The 23,940-nt window shown below is 44.1% G+C and overlaps 1 pseudogene; it reads left to right on the top strand.

Moving 5' to 3' along the window:
* Window positions 1-5,121: 5,121 nt before the first annotated feature.
* LOC113936586 lies at window positions 5,122-5,459 on the top strand (annotated as a pseudogene).
* The last annotated feature ends 18,481 nt before the right edge of the window (window positions 5,460-23,940 follow it).

The following is a 23,940-nucleotide window of genomic DNA, read 5'->3' as shown; positions in this document are numbered from 1 at the left end:
GACTTGATCCCAGGACTCTGGGATCATGACCTGAGCCAAAGGCAGATGCTTAACCGACTGAGCCACCCAGACATCCCATATGTGGAGTATTTTAAACAGGTCACTCTGAGAAGACAAAATTTTACGTATATTAATCTTTACAACATCATCCATGCTATAAAGAATAATAGCCACCTTTATTTCAAAATCTCAGTGAGACCTGTAGATATGGTGTATATGAAGGTAAAATCTATGCCTGCCAAGCATAGGATCTCTCCTAATGTACAGTCACTTGATTTGCCTTTGTATCATCTATATAGCATAAGGATTTATCTCAGATGCATAGCAGGGAGCATATATGGAGATTTTCTAGCAATTTTGTACAACCCATCTGTGTGTCCTTTCAACATCCAGTCATTGTGATTTCATTCTGTCTTTCCACAAATTTTTGTTGAGCACTTAGTCTGTGTTAGACACTACTGGAGACTAGAGATACATTTTGTGCTTTCATGAATAAAATGGCAAATTCCTTGCTCTCAGAGCTTGTGTTTCAGTTAGGACTTGGGGAAAAATACAAAAAACAAAGAATATTTAATAGTGTCAAAAGGAAAAGAGGTGCCTGGGTGGCTCAGTTGTTAGGCGTCTGCCTTTGGCTCAGGTCATGATCCCAAGGTCCTGGGACCGAGCCCTGCAACAGGCTCCCTGTTCAGCAGGGAGTCTGCTTCTCCCTCTCCCTCTGCCCCTCCACCATGCTCGTGCTCTCTCTCTCAAATAAATAAAATAAATAAAAAGCTAAGGAAAAAATAGGAAATGGGGCTAAACAGGGCTGGGAAGGCATGGGACTGGGAGTGGGAGAACTATCTTAAATAGGGTAACTGGGGAAGACCTCACTATAAAGAAGACAATTGAGCAGAGACCAGAAGGAAGGTGAGGGAACTCGCCATGCTGCTGTTTGAGGGAAAAATCTTCAAGGCAAAGGGAACAGCAGGTGCAAAGGCCCTGAAGTTGGAATGTATTGGTGATTGTTGTTTTTTTTTTTCTTCAAGAAAGCAGCTTCTGACAGTCTCACTGAAAGAAAATATTTGCTATTTCAGCAGGTCATTCCCATTCAGTTACCATATACATTCTACTTTCTTTTAACTTTAGAAAGGTTTAAATGGATCACCAAGATCACAAAGTCCATTTTCAATGGAAAGACATTAGTAAATAAAACACATCATCATATTAATAAGTATAAAGACAAAATAGAGCCAATTAGTCTGATACAGAAGTCAGTCCGTCTGCTAGAACTATGACCAAGATATGGCAGACAAGAGGCAACTCTGTTTTGTAGCCATAAAGGGTGAAAAACAGAGGGTAAAAAATGTGAGTTAGACTCCTTCCCATTGCTAACAGGGAAAGTAGATGAGCTGGGAGTATGTGATCTAGACATTTTGTTTTCAAATCAGCCTTTCTTCCCAAGGGATTGGTGATTTCAGTTAGGGCTCTTTGGGTGGTAAGGAACTCTTTGGGTGACAAAGATCCCCTTGAACTTTCTCAAATAAAGAAAGTTTTATTATAAGGACTTATAAGGTTTGACCCCTGGGATCCCAGACCAGGAACCACCACCAAAAACCTGGGACCAGGAATTGTGCAGCTATATGGGAGCCGCATGCTCCCAGTTTCAGTGTCTTGCTCTGCCCTGCTCTCCTTGTTCACTAGCTTCCTTTACCTATTCTCTAATAAATAGCTGTGACTTACCAATGGCTTTGGCTTTTTGTTTTGGCTAATTGTTGATATTGCTTTTAAAATTAAAATAATATATTTGGGGCACCTGGGTGGCTCAGTTGGTTGAGCATCTGACTCTTGATTTCGGCTCAGGTCACCATCTCAGGGTCATGAGGATCAAGTCCCGCATCAGGCTCCATGCTCAATGTGGAGTCTGCTTGAGATTCCCTCTCTCCCTTTCCCTCTGCCCTTACCCCCACTCATGCACACTCTCACTCTCTCTAAAATAAACACAATCTTTAAAAAAAACTAAAGTAGGGGTGCCTGGGTGGCTCAGTCGTTAAGCATCTGCCTTCAGTTCAGGTCATGATCCCGGGGTCCTGGGATCGAGCCCCACGTCGGGCTCCCTGCTCAGCAGGAAGCCTGCTTCTCCCTCTCCCACTCCCCCTGCTCTGTTCCCTCTCTCGCTGTCTCTTTCTCTCTCTCTCTGGCAAATAAATAAATAAAATCTTTAAAAAAATAACAAAAAATAAAAGTAATACATTCATGAGTAAAGAATTATTTCTCTCACTCCAGACCCTTAGCCTTCTCACCCAGGGGGCAATTTATGTTAATAACAGTCTCTTATGCATCATCCCAGATATTTCCTATGCAGAGATAAGCATATATGTCCCCATTTTATATACAAATAAGGGCATAGAATACAGTTTCCCATTTTCACCAAATTTTAATAAAAATTGTACCCAGAAACAGATTGGTTCACTAATTTACCTTGCTTGGCTTAAGCAAAGTTCATGTTAGAAAAAATTCAGTGAAACAGTTTCTGCTTTTTCTGTATTCTTACTCATTCTTCACTTTTGCTTCTTACGTTGCCAAATCAAGTGATCCGCCCCCTCCAGGATCACATATTAAAGGGTTTAAATTTTAGATCATAAAATAAACCACTCCTTCCCAATAAGCAATACAACACCATGCATTATTCATTTCAGACACTTCGACCACAGCTCTGTGTGGCCAGGAATGTTTTATGATTTCAGCTTCACAGTGCTATAGGCTTTGGCAAAAAACAGATCAATTTACATTTTGTACTGGGCATACAACTGAGGTGTGCAAGAAAAAGAACTTTTTCAGGGGGCGTGTGTAGCTCAGTCGGTTAAGCATCCTACTCTTGGTTTCAGCTCAGGTCATGATCTCAGGGTTGTGAGATTGAGCCTGGAGTCTGGCTCCATGCTTAGTGGGGAGTCTTCTTGAGATTCTTTCCCTCTGTCCCTCCTACTGCTTGCGTGCTCTCTCTCTCTCTAATAAATAAATGAATCTTAAAAACAAAACAAAACAAAAAAACAAAACCAAACAAAAAAACCCCAGGCTTTTCTGTTATTCTACAACTCAATTTCTACCAAGACCCCTATTTGACTGAGGTTATAGTAATGTGCAGTTCTTCCCTTTCCTGTGGTTGTGTCTAGGCTCTTAGGGGCTTTTGTCATACCAGGAATTGAAGTGTGTTGCTCACCAGGTGTCCATGAGCCATCCTTCCCCCGCTCCATTTGCCTGGTCCTGTTGGTGGCATAGTGCAGTCCACAGTATTAGTGAATGTTGTCAGGGCCATTCTGCCTCTGTTTCCATTGCTGTGCCTGGGTTTGGGAAGTAACTCTCCACAGCCACATCCTACCAGACTCCTATGTGGCCATTTCCTCTCTGTGGTTTTGCAACTTTCCCACAAAGTAGGTCACAAGCCTATCTGCTCTTAGACTTTTGGGATTTAGTGTGTTTCTTTTTGCAATTTCTGCTGGACAGCATCGGGCCCCCTTTATCTAGATACCACTCGTGTCGGGCGCCTGGGTGGCTCAGATGGTTGGGCGTCTGCCTTTGGCTCAGGTCATGATCCCAGAGTCCTGGGATCGAGTCCTGCATCGGGCTCCCTGCTCCTTGGGAGCCTGCTTCTCCCTCTGCCTCTCTCTCTCTCTCTCATGAATAAATAAATAAAAATCTTAAAAAAAATAGATTCCACTCGTGTCTAAACCTTCATCACCTTCCCTATACCTCTCTTCCCCCACCCCCCACCCAGTCTATCAGCTCTCAGTCTTTTGTTTTAGTCTGAGATCGATGGAGATAGGAAGGGGGTGAAGAGCAAAGAGGTAGAAGAAGTCATTAGTCTGCTGCAGTGTTATTGCTCTGTTAGCATTGCTTTTAGGTTTCTGTCACTGCCCAGCTGGCCTTCCTTTCCACCTACATCTGACCCGAGCTGGCCACAGCACACCAGCCCCCTCCTGTTACAGCATGTAAAGAAAAATCCATTAGAAATGCTCCACTTGGGGGTGCCTGGGTGGCTCAGTTGGTAAGCGACTGCCTTCGGCTTAGGTCATGATCCTGGAGTCCCAGGATCGAGTCCCGGGCTCCCTGCTCGGCGGGGAGTCTGCTTCTCCCTTGGACCCTCTTCCCTCTCCTGCTCTCTATCTCTCATTCTCTCTTTCTCAAATAAATAAATAAAATCTTTAAAAAAAAAAAAAGAAAAGAAATGCTCCACTTGGTCTGCATTATTCTCCAGAGGGCTTGGTTTACTAAAGTTTGGCATTCTTTTTTCTGTATCACTTCAGAGGGTTAAAGGGGCAGTGTGCGGTATAAGCCTGAACCAGAGGGTGGGAGAATCTGTTCTTTGTCTACTCCTGAGGACAGAAACCCTAAGGAGAACAGTTGAGAAGACCCAGGAAGGAGACTGAGCTGCCAGGCCCAGGAAGGAGGCTGAGCTGCCAGGCCCAGAAAGTGTCCTGGATCAAGTTTTTGATATCAGGAAATGAACAATTTGCGGCTGGGGTTGGGGGGTGGGTGGGTATGGGTGGTATCCACCTATGTCTCCCCAGGTCATACTGGTCCTCTTTACTCTCCGGACAATTGGCCTTTGTGATTTCCTGCCTTCAAACCCACTTTCCAGATACATCTCCACAAACTCCTGCTGACTTAGAGGGATATAAAAAATCATGGGTCTGATACATAGTATATATGACTCTTGATTCAGGGCTCTAAGATGTGGCAGATCATTTTAGAAATACTTAAGACAAAATGAATTTTATTATAATAAATAAAGAAAAAGCAGGATATACATCCTATTAGGCCAAAAACAATCAGTTCCTTTTTGTTGTTGTTGTATAGTATTACCATAGATTAAGCTTTCAGGAAAATGTGAAAATATGTACAGTTTTGTTCATCATGGCATAGACATTAAAAAGTCAATGTCCAGGGGCACCCAGGTGTCAGTTGGTTAAGTGTCCAACTCTTGATTTCGGCTCAGGTTATGATCTCAGGGTTGTGAGATCTCTCTCCCTCTGCTCCCACCCCCTCCCTCCCTCCCCCTCTGAAAAAGGAAAAAAATCAATGTCCAACATGGTCTAAGAAGTTGGGATGAGAAGGCAGGGGCTTGGCTCTGGCAACCGCGCTGCGATGTGGTTCGAGATCCTGCCCGGGATCAGCGTCATGACCGTGTGCTTGGTCATCCCCGGCATAGCCATGGGTACACCCACAGGTTCAGTAACGGGGGCAAGGAAAAAAGGGTTGCCTATTATCCATATCAATGGAGTCTGATGCAAAGAGATAGGCGAGTCTCTGGAGTTAATTGTTACTATGTGTCAAAGGGTTTGGAGAATATCGATTAAGGAAGCATTTTCCTGATTGATGAAAAATAACTCAGTCATACTCATCTACCCCTTCTAGAAGGTTATGCAGTGTATTAATGTAGTGCATAATAAAAACAACCAAAAAGTAAAAAAAAAAAAAAAAAAGTTGGGATGAGAACATGCATCTCTCTTGTTTTGGTGCTGCGCTGCTCCGGGTTGGCTCTGTCTTCTTAGCAGCAAAGTCTCACATCTTTCTAAGTGTGCTATCACTGCGGTGAAGGATGCAGGAAAGGTACTCTTCTCTTTTTCTCCTTCAATACCATTGATCATACTACATCATCTGAGAACTGATGTTTTCCATTCACAATTACCCTTCAAATTTAGGAAGTTTAAGCAGGTAATCTGAAGTCACTAGGACTGCACAGCATCCCATGTGAACTGCAAAGATGGGTGCTGGTTAGGAAGTGGCTTTACTTCTTGCCATGAGTACCAAGAACCCCAGATTTTGGCTGGCAGCTTCAAGAGTATTATTCCAGGGGCGCCTGGGTGGCTCAGTCGTTAAGCCTCTGCCTTCAGCTCAGGTCATGGTCCCAGGGTCCTGGGATCGAGCCCCACATTGGGCTCCCTGCTCCCCGGGAAGCCTGCTTCTCCCTCTCCCACTCCCCCTGCTTGTATTCCCTCTCTTGCTGTGTATCTCTCTGTCAAATAAATAAATAAAATCTTAAAAAAAAAAAGTATTATTCCAAAGGTAGCACACTTATAACAAAATGGTGTTCATTTCTTTATTACTTATCTTAAACATGTGTAGAGTGATGACTTTAAGCTGGTTTTACAGAAGGTTTGCACAAGGTCCATTTTGCTTCATAGCTTAGTTATTTTATGTTCTCTTTCTCTTTATGACACTTCAAAGAAAATCATTTAGACCAAGAGAATACTTGATATTATAAATCAGGACTTGGAAATTCAATTAGCTGCAGAGAGACTTGAATGGGGTAAACTCAGTGCCTTACCATTTGGGTTGTGGCATTTTGGAGGACCTGCACGTCAACTAGATGAGGAAGCCCCTTTTCAGGTCCAGCTAATTGTAGCCAGATGGAACTGTGAGTCCTATGTTGCCAGAACTGCTGTTTTAAAAGAATATGGAAGTCTAGATTTTTATGTGGAAAAAAAAATTTAAATTATATGGGACCTACCAAAACAAATCTGTGTGGATATTTGGCCTATGGGTCACCAGGTTGCAACTTCTATTTTAGACTTTCTGGTTAACACTACTTTTGTTATAAAAACAAAACCATGAGACTCTATAGGCAAGTTTCAGTAGCATATATCAAATCAATACAGACAATAGAAGAATTATTTTTAATCCAGGAAAGAGAGTAAGAAATTAAAACTCCTTCCAGGGGCGCCTGGATGGCCAAGTCAGTTAAGCGTCTGCCTTGGGTTCAGGTCCTGATCTCAGGGTCCTGGGAGTGAGCCCCTGGCTCCCTGCTCAGCTCAGCAGGGAGTTTGCTTCTCCCTCTGCCCCTCCCTCCCCCATTTGTGCTCTCTCTTGCTCAAATAAATAAATAAATAATTTTTAAAAACTTCCAAATGGTGGCAATATTGACACCTTTCTTCAGAGAATAAGAATAGAGGGAAAATTTTCAATAAAAAAATGTGCACATCTTTTAGAAAAGGACATGACAAAAGCTACTTAAGATACCCTTGGAAAACCTGAATGCATTCTAGCCACTAAGTACAGAGGAAATGCATTTGAGGATATTAATGGGATTTAAAAATTGTTTTTATAGTTTCCATTTAAATAAAAAATCCACTCCAAATCTTGGCAAATTAGCAAATGTAGTATTGATTTATTACTAGTCTTTCCATCAGACCTCAGACTTACTGTTGCTTTGCATTTCTATTGTTCTTCAAGAACTGATAAATGAGGGATTACGGATTCCACTTTCTACTTTTTTCAAATTAAATAATAAATCAAGTGCCAAAGTCTAGAAGACAATGGGATCATGCATAACAAATATCAGGATTATATGGCTTCAAACCACTTGAGAACAATGATATAGTTCTTTCCATCAGAATTATAAAATATATTATGAAGGAAAAAAGTATTCGTACCTAAGCACATGATAGATGTTTCAAAGTTATTTTATGAATTATTTTAATATAACTTGGTTAAAAACGCTCACAGGAATTGAAAAATGGCTCAAAGGGCATAAATGGAAGGATCCTGATAAATGGCAAGTAATGGGAGCACCCAGTACTCATCAACACTACCATAGTGTTTGTTAAAGACCCAAATGCTGGGCACCTGGGTGGCTCAGTTGGTTAAGCAACTGCCTTCAGCTCAGGTCATGATCCTTGGAGTCCCGGGGTCGAGTCCCTTATCGGGCTCCCTGCTCAGCAGGGAGTCTGCTTCTCCCTCTGACCCTCCCTCCTCTCATGTGCTCTCTTTCCATTCTCGCTCTCTCAAATAAATAAATAAAATAAAAAAGAAAAGAAAAAAAGACCCAAATGCTCAAGTAAGGAACAGACCATGCTGAATCTCTAATTGAGCAGAGACCAAGAAGGAAACAAATATTTGGCCACATATTTTTTCGGAGGGAGGGCGGGGTTAATAAACTGTTTGTTTTATGGGGCGCCTGGGTGGCTCAGTCGTTAAGCGTCTGCCTTCGGCTCAGGTCGTGATCCCGGGGTCCTGGGATCGAGCCTCACGTCGGGCTCCCCGCTCCGCAGGGAAGCCTGCTTCTCTCCCTCTCCAACTCTCCCTGCTTGTGTTCCCTCTCGCTATGTCTCTCTCTGTCAAATAAATAAATAAAATCTTAAAAAATAAATAAATAAATAAGCTGTTCTAGAATAGTTTTAGATTTAGAGAAAAGTTGCAAAGATAGCCCAGAGAGTTCCCATAAACCCTCCCCCAGTTTCCCTAAGATCTTACGTTGCCATGGTACATCTGTCACAGTTAAGAAACCAACTTGGTACATTACTATTAACTAAACTCCAGAATTCTGATTTCACTTATTTTTCTACTAATGTCCTTTTTCTGTTCCAAAGTAACACCCAGAACATCACATTACATTTAGTTGTCCTGTTTCCTTACTCTCTTCTGGTCTGACAGTTTCTCGATTTTTCTTGTTTTTTCCTGACTGTGACAGTTTTGAGAATTACTGACTATGTGTTTTATAGATTGTCCCTCAATTTGGATTTGTCTAATGTTTTTCTCAGATATAGAATTATGTGTTTTTAGGAAGAACATCACAGAGGTGAAGTACCCTTTTCATCATATTCTATCAGGGTACATGCTACCAACATCACTTATCATCGGTGATGTTAAACTTGATTACCTGGTTCAGGTAGTGTTTGTCAGGTTTCTTCATTGGAAGATTACTCTCCTGTGCCCCCATGTTCTCTTCTTTGGAAGAACATCATTAAAATGCAGCCCATTCTGGTGGTGGGGTGGATTTTATCCTCCACTTCCTAAGAGCGATGGTTATCAATATAAATTCTGCAGGGAAAATTTGTCTCTTCTCCTCTACTTGTTTATTTTTTCAGTTGTTTATATCACTATGGACTCATATGTATTGTATATTTTGGGTTATAATTCAATATTATTCTTTTTTGTTGTTCAAATTGTTCTAGCATTGGCCATTGGGAGCTCTTCTGGGGTTGGCTTCTGTGTCACTTTGAGAAGTTCCCACTCTGTTTTTTTGAATATGTTCTGATATTACAAGATGCTCCAGACTTATCTTGTATTTTCCCTGTTCCAGACCTAGAATCAGCCAGTTCTCCTAAGAGCCCCGGTTTCTTTTATTGGAGAATGGTGTTTAGAAAACAAGATCTCAACATAGGATGTGCTCATTGCTACCGAGGCTCTTTGAGCGGGCAGAGCTAGGAAAAACATAGATGTGTACCAACCCAGGCATGTACACAAATCTGTAATTACATCTCTGTCTATCCATCTGTGAATATATTAAGCTACCCATGAGTTCATACTGGTGCTAACTGTCCTTTCTAATGTATGCCTCTATAACACCAAGTACAATAAATTTCCTGTTATCTGACATGGTCAAGGAAGGCCGTGCCCTGGTTAATCAACTCTCCTAGATAAGTGAGAGTTACCAAATGACACTTATGTGTATTTTTGATCTTTCAAGAATTGGGCTAAACATTAAAATGATTTCTAAGGTAATAACAAATTTTCATATTGCACTTACTGTGTGCTTGGCACTTTACATAACTCATTTTGTCTTCACAACTCTTCAAGTAGATACTGTTACTATCCCAATTCTACAGATGAAGAAACTGAAGTGCAGAGTGGTGAATTTGCCACTGGCTACACAGTAAGTGGCTGAGCAGCCATCAGAGTCCACCATGCTATACCTCCTTAGCAAGCTTTAGTCTTTTTTTGAGGGTTCAAGAGACAATGTAGAGTCATGATTCTGTTCATCGGTCCCAAGTGTTCTGCAGATGCATGGATATGCCACAAAACAAGGTTACGATTTACTGAAAACCAAGTAACCAAGAGTTTTGTTTCTTTGTGGTTATCTTGAGTTGCCACATTTTCTACAGTGAATATTAATTTTACATTAAGTAAAAGCTGTAAGTATCATACACATATGTAGAGTAACAGTAGCTGGCTATACCTCCTCACCAGAGATTCTCCTTTTATGTCTAATATTGGAAGGTCAGGGTTTAATTTTAATAAGGTAAGTTTTTCTTTTTTTTTTTTAATTTTATTTATTTATTTAACTGACACAGAGAGAGAGAGAGACAGCTAGAGAAAGAACACAAGCAGGAGGAGTGGGAGAAGGAGAAACAGGCTTCCCGCCAAGCAGGGAGCCCGATGCGGGGCTCGATCCCAAGACCCTGGGATCATGACCTGAGCTGAAGGCAGCTGCTTAACCAACTGAGCCACCCAGGTGCCCCCTAATAAGGTAAGTTTTTCTTACACTTGATATATTTCCTTATTTTTTTTTTTAATGAAAGAACCTTATATATCTCCCATTTCCCTTTGCCTGTTAGGAAGCTCAACGTAACAATTGCACAGGTCCATTTGGCCGACTCAAACATTTTCTTGGTCATAATTTAACTCACTTCTAAAAATATTAACTCTAGGGGCGCCTGGGTGGCTCAGTTGGTTAAGCGACTGCCTTCGGCTCAGGTCATGGTCCTGGGGTCCCGGGATCGAGTCCCGCATCGGGCTCCCTGCTCAGCGGGGAGTCTGCTTCTCCCTCTGACCCTCTCCCCTCTCATGTACTCTCTCTCTCTCATTCTCGCTCTCTCAAATAAATACATCTTTAAAAATATTAACTCTAATTTGGGTCTCAGAATATGAATTAATGAACGAATGTGGACTTCCCTTTTGCTGTAAACAGTAGATTAAAATATATATTTTTTTAAGTTCAAATCCAAGGCCAAGCTCAAAATAATTTCCCCAAGTGCCAACAATGAAGGAAAACTCATATCAGAGTGATGCTCATGCAAGTCAGTGCCACAATGGCCCAGGAGACAGTGGATCTGGATATGAGCCCAAACATTTTATTGCCACAGTGGGATGGGAGACAAGGCCTCCAGTCACAAGTGGTAGGGGGTTGAACCTGACCCCTGGATAAACCTGGGGTCTGGAATGGCTGCACGTCTGTGATTAGGGGACCAAAAACATTGGCCACCTACCCAGGCATGGGAGTTTATCTTGTCAGGGCTCTGGGTGAAAGAAAAAAGACCAACTTGAGAAGTTCAACCCCAAATTTCAACATGTGGAACCCAAATTTACTCCTCCTGTTTGTTGTAATACAGAGTGATACATTAACATAAAAACTAATCAGAGACAGTTGAAATATTTGGGTATTACACAGAAGCAAACTCAGACCTGCTCTGTGGGGGCGGGTCATTTTCACATGTCAGAGCTCACAAGACATATGCCTGTTTGCACACACGCATGCACACACACACACACACACACACACCTGGAAAAGATGAGCTCACATGGGGAATTGATACACTGTTAAAGAATATCAGCAGACACAGCATCAAAAGAATGAGTGCCCCTGAGAATTTGAGATTAACTAAGCAATGTGAGAAATGACCCTGAGGAAAAATAATAGACTTGATGAAATACATAAATCTTCAGGTTGAAGAAGGACCCCGGATGCTGAGCAGGATGAACAAACCTGATGCACCCTTGAGGTGTTTTTCTTTGTCAGCTCAAGTTTTCATAAATTGAGTGTTCTTAAAGTAAAAAGCCCACCATACACAGAGTGCCATCTGGAAAGATTTGGGAATGCCTTTGGGCAGCGCTGATAAAAGAAGCCACCCCTTTCTGGATGCCTGGACAAAGAAAGACTCAGACCACAGAAATTCCTATTACCTGAAAGAATCCTCCATAGAACTCTATCCCCCGGGGCTTGGCAGACCCCTGGATGTCTGCATAGGACACTGGATTAAGAGGTTGTGGATTGACATAGGAGGAAAGATGAGAACTAAAAATGAGTACTGGGCGCAGTGACATAGCTGAGCTGACCAGACAGCTGCCCACTTAGTCCTGTGCTATGTGGAGCAGTCCACTGGGTTAGCAAAGGCAGTCTCAGAAACTAAGGACAGGAAGTTGAGGATGTGTGCCTACAACACTTTCCTCAAGAGGAGAGGATTTTTGTAAGGAGAGAAGACTCAACACTACATGGGCTCTTTTGCATATAACGTGACTGTGCCTCAGCTGGTTAATTTGGTCCCTGAGACAATATGATCTGCTACTTGTTTTCTTATTCATCCTTCAAGACATGGCTACAAAGTCCCCTCTTGGAGTAACCTCTCTGCCTGCCCCCAACCCAGGTTTGGTTGTGCCCCTTCCTCAATGTGTCTTTGGTTCATGTCCATAGAGTATCTGTCTAGTAACCCTAACAGAAAGGCGTAGTGACCTGCTGTAGGGACTTTGGTCCACGGGGCCAAATGATGGGATGTCCAGACAAACAAGTCTCCCACACTCTAGCCATTATTCACTTACTGCCATACAGGCAGGGGTTAAGTCACTTGCACTAATAGAAGTTGATACACATACAGTCGATGGCAATCAGGCAAATTGGATCAATTTATTAAGAAAAATAGCAACTCAGGGGCACCTGGGTGGCTCAGTCAGTTAAGCATCTGCCTTTGGCTCAGGTCATGATTCCAGGGTGCTGGGATCCAGCCCAACATCAGGCTCTCTGCTCAGCAGGAAGCCTACTTCTCTCTCTCCCTCTGTGTGCCCTCCCCCTGCTTGTGCTCTCTCTCTCTGTCAAAAATAAAAAAATAATAAAATCTTAAAAAAAAAAGAAAAGAAAAAAATCACAATTCAGTGGGAAGAGATCAAACAGGTTTCTTAACATGGTATAGACAAGAGTTAATCGACTAAGTTCTGCTCCTCATTAACATGTTTGGCATCATTTACACTGCTGTAATCATTTTATCTGCCTTTCCCAGCAGTTTTTTAAAAAATTTGATTCTGTGGGACATTTTTTAATATCTCCTCTGGCCAACACTGAAAAAAAGAGACAAGGCAGGAGAGCCAGCAATCTATTTTTAATGTTTATGTACAGCTATATTATTATTATTTTTAACAGAAGATTTAAACATTTATTTTAGCTATTAAGTTAGTTATTGTTCCTAAAGGCTTTCTGTGGATGTTGGTGGAACACAAGAGGGTTATACTCTTTGAATAGAGATAAATACAGTCTGTATAAAATAAACCACTACTTAAATAGATTTCTTGACTTATTAAAAGAGGTTCTTATCATAAGCCCAAGTTTTGAACTGGGAAAGGCATTTGTTAGAAGCATAATCTGGCATGCTCCAGTGCTGAAATCAGAAGCAGGGCAAGAAATTCATAAAAAATCCATTTATAAGCTCAGCAACTCTCCTTTTCATAAGCAGCAACTTCTCTCCTGAATTGGTTCAGACTCACAGCTCTTAGTGCAGAGATGGTTCTGCTCTAGAAAGTGCCAACACGATTCCAATCTATTAATGCCGTGGAGAGCACATAACTGTATCTTAAATGCAGCTCTTGGTCTAATCTTCCTGCCAGAAAGGAGCCTACAAATCTCCAGGAGCCAAAATTGTTGCTGTAAAATTGAAGGACAACAAGGCAGTCTTTTCCTCTCAAGCCACGTGTGCTGGGCTGAGGCGTGTGTTAAGTGTCTCTCTGCAGATGAGATGAGAGATGCTCAATTTCTGCTTCTAGAAGGTTATGGTATGAGAGGGGGCACAGGGCTAAAGGGGTCTACAAGTGCATGTAGTCACAGAATAAATGCTCTCTTGGGGCAGAGATTTAGTCAATAAACAAAGGACTTTTTTATTGGGATGGTAAAAGGCTTGATTTGAAATAAGACTGGCATGATCTAAAATAAACTGGTTAACTCATGTATCTAAAAGCAAGTGGTGAAATTGGACCGAGGTCACAAACTGAGGCTTTGGGGGCCATTTTGTTTGGATTTGGGGAATACAGTGGCTCTTTGTAAATGGTTTTCAAACCTAGCTGATCTTCAGTCACCCAGGAAACTTTTAAAATACAAATTCTTAGGACTGTCCCTAGATTTACTGAATTAAGGGTGGGAGGATGGGACCCAGGAATTTTGAGTTTGGGACACACTGGACCTTGGAGAAAGTGTTCAAGCTTAAGACTAGGTAGATCTGGTTTTGAATCTTGCCTGTGTGACCTTGGGCACATTTTGAGTCTTCTAAAGCATCAGAATCTCTAAGAAGAACAACTTTGGGGTGAATCAATGAAATGCCAAAGATCTCAGAGAGTTGGCACAGAGGCTAGACTTTATTAGGTATTTGGTAACCATCATAGTCCATTTGGGTTGCTGTAACAAAAATACCATAGACTTAAACAACAAACATTTACTTCTTACAGTTCCAGGGGCTGGGAAGTCCAAGGTCAAGGTGTCAGCAGATTGGGTTTCTGATGGCAGTCTTCTTCCTGGTTCATCTTGCTGCAACCTCACATTGGCCAAAGGGGCAAGGAGCTCTCTGGAGCCTCTTTTACAAGGGCACTAACCCCATTATGAGGGCTCCACCCTCATGATCTAATCACCTCCCAAAGGCCCCATTTCCTACTACGATCACTTTGGGTCTTTTTTTTTTTTTTTTCCTCTTCTTTAAATTTTTTTATTGTTATGTTAATCACCATACATCACATCATTAGTTGTTGATGTAGTGTTCCATGATTCATTGTTTGTGCATAACACCCAGTGCTTCCACTTTGGGTCTTAGGATCTCAGCATATGAATTTTGTGGGGACATCAACATTTAGTCTATAGCAGTAACTGTGGGCTGCCCTCTCCTTCCTAACTTTAGCACATGACAGCTTTTGGGATTTCCATGGACATGATGATACTCAATTAAAGCATAATTAGATGACAATATAGCAGGTCAAGAAGCTGGCTGAATCACAGAGAAGTGTTTGACATCCTGGTGAGTTTGATAACCTCAGGGTAAACCTGCTTGAATATGTGGCCACGCAACCAGCCGAGCAGGCTGACATAAGCCCTGAGGCTTCTGATTCACTGAGGGACAGCTGTTGTCTTGGGTCCCCCAAGCATTTGATAATCACACTTCATGCTTATAGGCCCTCAATATCTTCAATGTTCACTTGATTCTCACCATAATTGGGGAGGGTGGCCTGCAGCTACTAACCCCCTGACAGCACCTTGCTGACCTAAGATCTTCTTCAGAGTGCAGAAACTGAGGGAACTCAGGGGTGTCTGTAGCCATAGAATAAACATGGCTTCCTGGATCGTCAATTTTATTCAAATCCTAGAGAAAGCAGCACTGTTTTTACACTAATAATAGCTGGTGTTTATTGAGTATTTGCTTTGTGCCAGGCACTTTTATCCTAATAATCTTAGGAGGAAACCCTGTGAGGTAGGTACTGTTAACCATTCTTATTTTAAAGATGAGGAAAAACTGAGAAACAGAGGTTAAATAACCAGACAAAGAAGTATTGAAGGGGAGTGAGGAATATGAAGAGAAAGGGCGTTCCTAGCAAAGGGCAAAAGCCCTGGGGCAAAAAGAAACACAGTGCATCTGAGGAAAAGAAAGGCCAGAATAGCTGATACGCAGAGAACAGGCAAACAAGAGTCACCAGATTACGCAGGGCCTCACAGACCACAGTGATTTTGTCTGTTAAAATAACAGACCCTAGTGCATCACCCAGCTTCAACAATTAGCCATTTACATGTTTCAAGCAGAAAAGTGACATGATTAGCTAGCTTTATGTTCAAACCAACCAACCAACCAACCAACCAACCAACCAACCAACCAATCAACCAACCTACCCACTCTGGCTACTGTGGAGAAGGAATTGGAGGGAGCAGAGTGTACATGGAGAGACTGGTTGGCAGGCCACTGCAGTGGTCCATGCAACAGGGAGTGTTGTGGCAAGGTGAGGGTAAACACAGGGCAGCAGACAGACTCTGGAGAAATGGGAATGAGGGGCTTATGTGTTGGCTTCCGCCAGAAGCGAACTCTGATACAGGAATTTGAGTTCAAGTAGAGTATTTGGGGGTCAGGAAATACTGACAGAGAAGTGGGGAAGAGAGATAGGAAGGAAGGAGGGCAGCCAGCCGGTGCCCTCTCAACCCAGTGCAACATGAAAATGTGAGGCCTGTTGCTCATAAATTGTTAAGAATTTTTAAAAAACAATGGCAGCAGAGTATTCAGCCAAGTACAGGCGCCCTAGGCAGCCGTACATGTTGCATGCCCATGAAACCCTTCCTGCCTCTGGGATTAATCCTGCAGGAAACTGGTGAAATGGTATAAAACATACACCTCTGAGAGATGAGAGAGCCATCGGTCATTGCTTGAAGGCTGTTCCTGTAGAGGTCTAACTTCCTGGCACTTGCACTTCCAGTCTGCCTTGCCTAGGAAAAATGGCTTTCCCTGGCTTCTTCATGTAGATCCTGGCGGGTGGAAGATGAGTGCCATTGCCACTGACCAGAGGTGGTCAGTCCAGAGGGACATGGGCTGGACGCCAACAGCATCTGCTTGTGGGGGACCAGGTTGAGGGGGTGTGTCTAAGGAGACATGAAATGACTTCTAGGTTTCCAGATTATGCACTGGAAGGTCTGAGAGTCCTTCACTGAGATAGGGAGCACCAGAAGGGGAGCAGGTAGGGGCAGGTCAGGGAAGCAACTGAATTTGGTTTGAATGTGGTGAGCTTGACTCATTCCCATGGAGCTGTTAAGAAGGCAGTTGGAGTTTTGGCTGTTAGGCTCAGAAGCAATGTTGGCTATGGGTGTGGACAAAAGTGCCTGGGGAGGGTATGCAGGGAGCTGAGGAGATGCCTGGTATCTGCAGTCCACAGGCTGAGGTCAGGCCACAGGCCAGCACTGGGGGCACTTAACTAACTAAATCTGCTCCCTAGCCCCTGTTCCTCAGGCCCCAGCCTCCGGGCCAGGGCAGCCAGGTGGACACCTTCAGTGATGACCTTCCAGGTCTCTGCCCCCTTTCCAGGGGGCAGCTGGGGCCAACGCCCTCCCCAGGCTCCTGTAAGTGGCTTCTTGTCCCAGCCATGGTAGAAGCAGAGAGCAGATCCTCTAAAACCTTCAACGTCACTCCCCCGTGCACACTCCCCAAGCCAGGCCAGGGGTGGCCAGAGAGGGAGAAGGAAGTTCTAGAATCACCTGTACAAACACCGAAGTCGTTCTCCATCCTTATCTCCAGGTTCTGTTTCATAGGTTTTCTCTGTGCAGATTAAACCCTAAGTTTACCAGTGGATATTAAAACAATGAATTTTTCTCCCCAAATGGTGACATTGCAATGGTTGGAGTTTTACAGAATCTAATTACCAGGAGCAGTTATAACGATTCAAAACTTGGTGTGTGGGCGTCCCTATGACATAGGCATTCTTGCATATTTCAATGTCTATTTAAAGAAAGTGTGCCCAGGCTCCATTTGTGTCAAGAGAGGCTCCTGGAAGCCACTTTATTTCTCACCTTTAAAGTCAATCTGAGTTTCTAAATAAAGAGGAGGATAAATGAGTCGGACCTGCCAGGCCCAGGCAGCCCCTGGGCTCCTGGGCCCAGTAATTGCTTCCTTATTGTTCCTTCTCATTAAAACAAAGGCCAAATCACATGGCACCCAGTGTTCTCCCTTCTAGGGAGAGAAATCTCCCCAGGGGGCCAGGAGGTGATGAGGTACCCAGGAGCCCACGGGGAGGGGGGTGGATGGTGAGTTTGGGAACAGCCTTGGGCCTCAATCTTGCATGCTTTTCGGGTCTTCCTGGTTTCAGAGTCTTTCTACTTTTCTTGCACTTCAAAGACTGTACATACATGAAACCGCCTCCCACGGTTTAGTGTGGGCCAGTTGAAGTGATTCGAAACAGAGCCAGAGTGCGCATCTGTGTTAGAACATTTAGATGAAAAGTGGCAAAAATGCAGATGAACGTATTCTATTTGTTATTGTGGAAAATTAAAATCTAGCCTGTTCATTAATTTTTTACTTTTTAATCCAACTATTTAGGCATAAACACAGCCCAAGAGACTCTTATTTATTATCTTTTCATGCCTATTTTATTCAGGGGTGATATTCAAATCTTGAGCATCACGTCCGGCATGAACACCAGCCCCACATAGCTAGTATGTGGTATTGGTGTGCGCTGGCCCAATAGTAATCCCGCTGTCCTGTTCACTCGGGAAGTGAAGGGAGGAAGAGGGGACATCGAGGCAGGACGTTAGGTGGCATTTCCATTTGTCCTGGTATCTTGCTGTAAACCACAGGTGACATGATGCTGGGGGAAAGCATTAGGTTCCCCTGGCATCCTCTGGGAACTCGATTCCTGGGGGCTGGTGTCTGCCTGGCTGCCTGTTCCTGGGGCAGACCTGCTGCCTCTCCCTGTACTCCTGATACCAGAGCAGGAGAACACAGATACCAAGGACTTGGAATCCGAAGATGGATAATCTGTGATATCAAAAATGACACTCTAAATTGGTTCCAAACACAAGGATGTTTCATAATGGTGCTGGCACTGATTGTCTCCTGCGGCTTCACACTTCAAATGCTTTTCAGCCAAATAGAGAGGTCTAATGGTCATCAAACTCTTGTCCAGTCTAATTACCATAAATCATTATAAGTGGGATCTAATATTGCTAGAAACATAGACACACGGCCACGGTCCTGGGGAAATGGGGCCAAGAGATTGTTTCGCTGAGGGAACGTGATATCACATCGTGTTCATGGGACCAGCCTGAGCCCTTGCTCAGGAAGTGAAGGAAATCTCCCCAAAATGTTTTGTGGTTGTTACAGGTGCCCTCGAATGTGGGAAAGAACTGGAATGCAGTACCATTCCAGGAGAAAAGTCAGTGGTGGTAAGCTCTCAGCAGGCAGTGTTCCCACAGGAATCTTAAAGGTGAGAGCTACCATTTCTCCAGTGCAGACTTTGTTGCCAGGCTTCATTCGAGGGACTTGACATCAATTCACTACCTTATAAGGTAGGCGTGTTAGTATTCCCTTTTTACTAGTGAGGAAATAGCAGGCAAGTGGCACAGGTGGGCACCACTGGGTCACGACTTTCTTTAATCAATCTCACACAGATATTGACGCTTTCTAAGTGCCTTTGGGGGTAACACAGAAGGAGACCCAGCTTCAGCCCTTAAGGGTCTGCTGCTATGTCCTGCAGACACAAATTTGAAGACAATGAAAGGGACGTCCCTTGCGGTTGGAGGGGCCCCAAGGAAGACTGGTGCTTGGGGATATTTGACCAGAGGCTTTTTTTTTTTTTTTAAGATTTTTATCTATTTGAGAGAGAGTGAGTGAGCAGGAGGCAGAGGAAGAGAGAATCTGAAGCAGACTCCTCGCTGAGCATGGAGCCCACATGGGGCTTGATCTCACAACCAGAAGATCATGACCTGAGCCAAAACCAAGAGTCCGACACTTGACCGACTAAGCCACCCAGGCGCCCCTATTTGACCAGAGCCTTGAGAACAGGTAAGGTTCTCCTTGTGTTCAACCCCTCATATCCCCATGGTGAGAATGGAAACTCCAGGTAAAAATGTGAAGTTTGCATCACTATTCTCTGGCTGCAAAAGGATTTCGACCAGCCCCTCTGCCTGTCCCAGCTTCTCTGCCTTGCCCAGATGGGCTCCTTAGAGTCTTTGCTAGAGGGTCAGGAGGGCTACCAGACTTAGCAAATAAAAATATAGGGCATCAGTTACGTTCAAATTTCAGATAAACAGCCAACACTTTTCTAGTTTAATTAGGTCCCATGCAATATTTGGGACATACTTATACTGAAAGAATTTTTCATTTGTTGTTTATCTGACATTCAAATTGAACTAGGCTGTCCAGTGTTTTCATCTGGCAACCTAATATCCAGCCTCTGGGAGATCACCTTCAGCACCCCAGGCCCTGTGGCCCAGGCCATGAACCCAGACCCTCCCAGGGACCTCTTCTCTGGTCTCTCTGAAATTCATTCATCCATTTTTTAGAAATGGCCCAAGCACTCACCGTGGAGAGAGCCCCATACCAGACAGTATGGGGGTGAGATGAGCTGGGAGGGTCAGCCCTGGAGAACCCCCTCCAGTGCCGTGGGAGAGGGAACATATCCATCTGCAGCATCGTAACAAGGGGGAAGTACCAAGTACACACACTTGATGTGAGCTGGGTGGACGCTTCTGGGAGGATGTGGTCTTGGAGGGGACTTTGAGCACCTGGAGGTCCGGGAGGGTGAGGGCTGTGTCCTCCGGACCACATTCCAGGGCACAGTCTCTGCCAGAAGCCTTTTGTGAATAGAAATAAACACAGCTGGTCCCCAGCTGTGGCCACCAGAGGGCGGGCTGGCTTATGAAATGATTTTCCTCCCTCCACCAAGGGGAAGAAAACCGACTGAGCTTCGCTGGGCAGAGTTTCCCTTTTTCTCTGCTTTGAAACTATGTCAAAGAGAGAAAGCCAAGAGCACATCCCCTCCTCCCTGACAGTGAGGGTCTTCCTGAAAGCCCCACGGGAGCAAGGACAGCACTTTCTAAGGTCAGAGGAGAATCCCCAGCAACTAGTGCAAGGCCTGCCTCTCTGAGGGTGCTCAAGAAATGTGAGAAGAGAGGGAGGAGGAAAGAGGAGGTAGAGAAGAAAGAAGGGAGGAAGGAGGGAAGGAAGGAAGGAAGGGAGAAAGGAAGGAAGGAAGGAAGGGGGAAAGGGAGGAAGGAGGGAGGGGGAAGACTTCTTTGTTGGGCCAAGGGCAGGACTGCAGGTGATCTAAGTGTATCCAGCCCAGGGCTTGACACACAAAAGACTCTTGATGAAATACTGTTTGAAAAAGAGAATGAATGGCCCCTAGGAAGGGAAGCACTTAGCAGCATTTCTTTCCCAACATTCAGCGTTTTTTGTTTTTTTAAGATTTTATTTATTTATTTGACAGAGAGAGACAGTGAGAGCAGGAATACAAGCAGGGGGAGTGGGAGAGGGAGAAGCAGGCCTCCTGCTGAGCAGGGAGCCCGATGTGGGGCTTGATCCCAGGACCCTGGGATCATGACCTGAGCCGAAGGCAGATGCTTAACAACTGAGCCACCCAGGCATTCCTAAATATTCAGGATATTGAGGTTTGGTCAGCAGTGAAACCTGGGAAGGAGAAGTGGGAGGGGACAAGAAGGAAGAAAGCAGATGGTGGAAGTAATGGGAGAATGGTGCTGTGTGACTTTGGAGAGACTGTGTAACTTTTTTTAAGCCTCAGTTTCCACATCTGTATAATGGATGTACTTCCCACCTTGTCATGATGCTGCAGATGGATGTGTCCCCCTCTCTCCCACTGAACAAGAGGAGGGTCTCCAGGGCTGACCCTGCCAGCTCATCTCACCCCCAAATAATCTGGCATGGGGCTCTCTCCAGAGTGGGTGCTCGGGCCATTTCTGAAGACTTTCAGGGAGACCAGAGAAGACTTTCAGGGAGACCCCTGGGAGGGTCTGTGTGCAGGGCTTGGACCAAAGGAGGTCTCCCGGAAGCTGGGTATTAGGCTGTCCAATGAAACACATGATAGCTTCATTCAATTTGAATTTCAGTGGCCAAGTGAGAAAATAGATGTGATCATGGGCCAGTGCTTTGCAAACTGTGAAGTGTGTACAAAAATGAGCTGATGTCAGTGTCATTGTAACTCTCTTCCCCCTAAGAAATCAGGAGACAGAGTATGTGTTGAATAAAAGAAGAGGAAGGAAGAAAGGAAAGAAGGAAGGAAGGAAGGAAGGGAAGAGACGAGAAGACAAGAGAGGACACTGGGTGTCATCAGCATTCCCTCTTCCCTCCTCTTCCCTTGTTAAACATTCTAGAGACCCTACCTAGGGCCTTCATTTTCTTATTTTCAGGAGGGAAGTTTCATTCATTATTCAACAAGCATTTCCTGAGCCCAAGGTCTCTGCCATCCCGGGAGGAACATTCTAGTAGGGCCAAAGCATATACACCACAAGATTCCCTCAAGGGTCTCTATAGGGCTTCAGAGTTTATAAAGCATTTTTATAGGAACTTTCTTATTTGCCCCTTAGGCAACCTAGGGCAGGTGCAGAGACAGGTTAATTTTTCTCTGATTTAGAGACAGGAAGCAAGGTCAGAGATCCCATGTGCTGCCCAGGGTGACTCAATATTGAGTCCATCAGTTTGGCCTCTTTTTCAAACAATGCTTCAAATGTAGTGATTTGAAAAATATACAGGAGAAAGTGATTGTGTTTGTGGAATAAATGAAAGAACAGAAGAAAAACTGGAAACAAGCTGATGCTTGATGGGGTAAAGAAGCTCACCACCTCTGGACCACAAAAGGCTTTGTTCCCACTGTTCTCAGGGCTTTGTCAGGTTTTGAGATCATCATGGTGGCTTCCATAATTTGGGGCCCTCAGTGTGCTGGGAGCTTTGCCAAACCTTAACCCTCACAACAGCGCTAGAGGTAAGTCTCTATCTCTCCTCAGGGAGATGGACTGATCCTTCAAGATCTCGCAGCTGGGGGAGTGGTGAGGGTAGCTCTGAGCCCTGGTCCCTCTGACTCAGGAAACTGCCTTCTCTTGGTCATGATGGTGAGCAGTGCCTAGCTCCTGTACGTATTCATGGACCTTTGTAGAAAGGCTGATGGTCCTTACCCCACCTAGTCATATTATGCCAACTTGGTGAGTGAGCGAATAAAAGAAGGAAGTTACAGAACACTGCAGACTGGTGTGTTGAAAAACAAAATCTCATATGGGCTTCTATTTCTAGGTAAAAAATAACTGAGAGGATACTAACTGAACTATTTTCAGTGGTCACCCCTGCAGCCAGTGGACTTGGAGTGGGGCAGGATAAGGGAGAATGTCTGACATTATTCTACGATCTTGGCTACTTGGGTTTCTTATACTTTAAAGACTTTAGAAATGCATTGTTTGTATTATGAAAGTTTATAAACAACCTAAATGCCTCTCACCAACCCTACAGGTCCTCCCAGTGCATCTGGCCAGGCTGCTCTCCCAGTTCAACCGAGGGTGGGATCAAAGGTTCAGGTACATCCAAGAACAGGAATCAGTCCAGATTCGAGTTAAGGGAAAGACAGTTGTGTGGCTGAGGGAGTGCCCATGCAGTGGCTGCTGGGACTAGACCTGAGAGTCTGTGAGTGTGTGCACACACACGTACACAAACACAAACATATTACATACATGCACCCCCCACCACACACACACACACACACCCTAATCTGACCTCTGCTCCATAATCCAGAGGCTTCTCTGTGTCTGAAGACTTTGCCTCCTCCTGGAAGCCTGCTCCAAGCTGGGGATGCACATGTGTTCTCTGCCGCAGGCCCCGTCCCTGAGGACCCTCACAGCTAAGCTCTCCACTGACAGCAATGTGATAGGAAAGGGGACCAAGGATCGGCTGGTGTCCTGGAAGATCAAGGCCTTGGGGAACCAGCAATGACCCCAGGTTGGCTCCCCTCCACAGGCCTTCCCTTCTCTGGAGTATCTAGGGAATGTGAGCTCCATCTACATAGGATCCCAGTTTGTTGGGAAGCACATGGATATACATCCACACACGTGGAGAGAAAACCCTGGGGGGTGTTGCCCAAATGTTCACTGTGGTTATCTCTGGGTGGGGGATTGTGGATGAGCCTCGCTTGTTTCTTTCCTCACATTTGTGGCTCATATTTGTTTAATTTGTTGGCTAATTGAATTTAAATGAAAAAAAAGTTTGCTCACAGCCCCAGAGATAAAATCATCAAGAGAGGAAGAAAGAAAGTAGGAGAGATACAGAGAAAGCAAGAAGAAACAATGAAGAGGGATAAAATAAAACGAGAGAGGGTACAGGGGAGTAGACAATAAGATTGGGGAGGCAAAGAGTAAAGGAGAGGGTCTCTCAAATTTCTGCACATCTCCTGAGCAAGACACTGACTTCTTTTGTTCTAGACCATCTTTCGTAGGATGTTTGTACAGGTATACCTTGTTTTTTGTGCTTCACTTTATTGCACTTTGCAGATACTGTGTTTTTTACAAATTGAAAATTTGTGGCAACCCTTCTTCGAGCAAGTCTATTGGTGCCATTCGCCCAGCAACATTTGCTCACTTCATGTTTCTGTGTCACATTTTGGTAGTTCTTGCAATATTTCAAATCTTTTCATTATTATTATATTTATTACGTGATCTGTGATCAATGATTGTTGATGTTACTATTATAACTGTTT

The sequence above is a fragment of the Zalophus californianus genome, chromosome 17 (genome assembly GCF_009762305.2).
Source record: "Zalophus californianus isolate mZalCal1 chromosome 17, mZalCal1.pri.v2, whole genome shotgun sequence".
Classification (NCBI taxonomy): domain Eukaryota; kingdom Metazoa; phylum Chordata; class Mammalia; order Carnivora; family Otariidae; genus Zalophus; species Zalophus californianus.
This window is presented reverse-complemented; position numbering and strand designations above follow the sequence as displayed.